The 2,375-nt window shown below is 39.1% G+C and overlaps 1 pseudogene; it reads right to left on the bottom strand.

Moving 5' to 3' along the window:
* Nucleotides 1-663: 663 nt before the first annotated feature.
* LOC106695601 lies at nucleotides 664-1,767 on the bottom strand (annotated as a pseudogene).
* Between the last annotated feature and the right edge of the window lie 608 nt (nucleotides 1,768-2,375).

Here is a 2,375-nt window from a genome sequence, read left to right on the forward strand (position 1 = left end):
TGGCATATCTATTTACATCTTGATAAAGAACAATTACCTTTCCTACTTATCTCATTTTCCTATCTCCCATCTTCCTTTCCAAGATCACTGCAATGGTAATTCATTTGTTCTTAAATAGTAGGTCTTCATAATTGTCTGAATGGACACATTCCATGAAATAAGAGTGCTAAGTATTTTGGCAAATAAAAAACTTGGGAGAGCTTCAAGTTTCTTCAGATAAATATTCAGAGGTGGAATCACTGTCATAAGGCAGTTCCATTTTTAATTATTTTTATTATTGACAGGATTACAGATGTCTCCCATTTTTTCCTTTTTTGGCAGCCCCGCCCCCCACCCAACACTGCCCCACTGCTGGCCTTCCCCATTTTTAATTTTTTGAGGTAACTCCATACTTGCGTCTACAATGGTTGCACCATTTGATTGCCACCAGAGTTAGCTAACATTTCCATCATTTCACATAATTATCATTTCACTTTTTTGAAGCTTACCACTTTAATCTTTACACTGATACATGAAGTTGGAAGAGACCATACCACAGTACAGCGTTTTCTGTGTATGCCTTGTGCTCTGCCCAAAATGTCCACGCCTCAGAGATAGATGTGTTCTGGGTGACACATAGCCTACAATGAAGCACAAATCCATTGCTTTCTCCAATGTCTGCCTTTAGTATGACTGATAATTGTTTTAGTGATTGCCACCCCTCGAGACACCTTGCCAAAGTGCTCTGTTGACCACTGTAGTTTGTATATCTTTGTCCATATCCATAGTTCCCATAGTTATGCTGAGTACAATTACAACTGCCATAGCCACTATAGTTTTGATCACCACCATAGGCATTATTGGTATCTCCATATACTTGATCATAATAACTATTTAATCCTTGGTTCTACTTTTGGCCCTGACCTTGGCCACAACCTCTAGTACCACCTTGTCCACCATCTGCAGCACCTCTCCCTCCTTTATGTTCTGCCTTTATGCCTTTTTAGCTTATGTAACTTTAAAATATATATTTTTATTGATTTTGAGAGAGGGGGAAAGGGAGAGGGAGAGAGAAACATTGATGTAAGAGTGATACATCCATCGGCTGCCTCCTGCACACCCCCTACCAGGGATGGAGGATTGAGCCCACAACCCAAGCATGTGCCCTAACTTGGAATTGAACCAGCAACTTTTTGGTGCACAGGACTATGCCCAACTAACTGAGCCACACTGATATCTACCTTCTAATACAATTTTAATGGCTCTTCATCTGTGTATGTGGTAAAACAAAAACTTCTTCTTTCATTTTTTTTATTATCCACAAGAAGTTAAATATTTTCAATTTCTCCAAAGTCTCCAAATATTCTTTAATTTATTTTTCAAGGGTATCTGGACTCAATTCACCCACAAAATCCTTTTTGGGGAAATTTCTTCCCTTTTAAAGCTTTGGCCCTTTTAGGGTCTACCAACTTATCATCCAGTTTGTGTTCCTTCAGTTCCAAAACCTTATGAACATTAGCAGTATCTTTGAAAAGCACAAATCCAAATCCTCTGAATCTTCAGGTGACCGGGTGTGTTTCATTTATGCAGTCTATAACTTCTCCAAATTGAGACAAATATTGTCAGACCTTTCGTGCTTGTATCCCAGCTCAGGCCTCCAATAAACATTTTACTGTCATCCTGCTGATTCTTGCTGGCAGTGATCTTGGATCCCTCCACTATTTCCTTTATGTTGCTGTACTCTTTCAAGTCCTCCATGGTGGTGGAGTTGTCCACAGAGTGCTGGTGTGCAGTCCCAGCAGTAGGCACCTAAGCACTGTATGGAGCTGCATCTTAAATGGCGAAAGAGTATCATTTTATTTTGTGGTGAAAGCATTTAAGATCTAGTCTCTTAGCAACTTTGAAGTATATAATGCAGTAGTATTGATTATATTCACAATGTTTTGTATTAGATCTCCAGAAGTTATCCATCTAACTGCAAGGTTGTACCCTTTGTCCAACATCTCTCTATTTCCCCCACCCAACCTCCAGCCCTGGTAATCACCATTCTACACTCTGTTTCTGTGGGTTTGGCCTTTTAATATTCCACACGTAAGTAATATCATACAGGATTTGTCTTTCTCTGTGTCTGACTTATCACACTAAGCATAATGCTCTCCATGTCTTTCCATGTTGTAGCAAACAGCAGAATTTTTTTCTTTCTCATAGTTGAACAATATTTGTGTGTGTGTGTGTGTGTGTGTGTGTGTGTGTGTGATCTTCTTTATCCATTAATCCATTGACAGATACCAATTAGGTTGTTTCTACACCTTGACTACTGCTGGATCATATAGTAGCTCTTTTTTTCCTTAGGAAACTCTATACTGTTTCCATAGTGGTTACACCAATTTCCATTC

The sequence above is a fragment of the Myotis lucifugus genome, unplaced genomic scaffold, assembly GCF_000147115.1.
Source record: "Myotis lucifugus unplaced genomic scaffold, Myoluc2.0 scaffold_7, whole genome shotgun sequence".
Classification (NCBI taxonomy): domain Eukaryota; kingdom Metazoa; phylum Chordata; class Mammalia; order Chiroptera; family Vespertilionidae; genus Myotis; species Myotis lucifugus.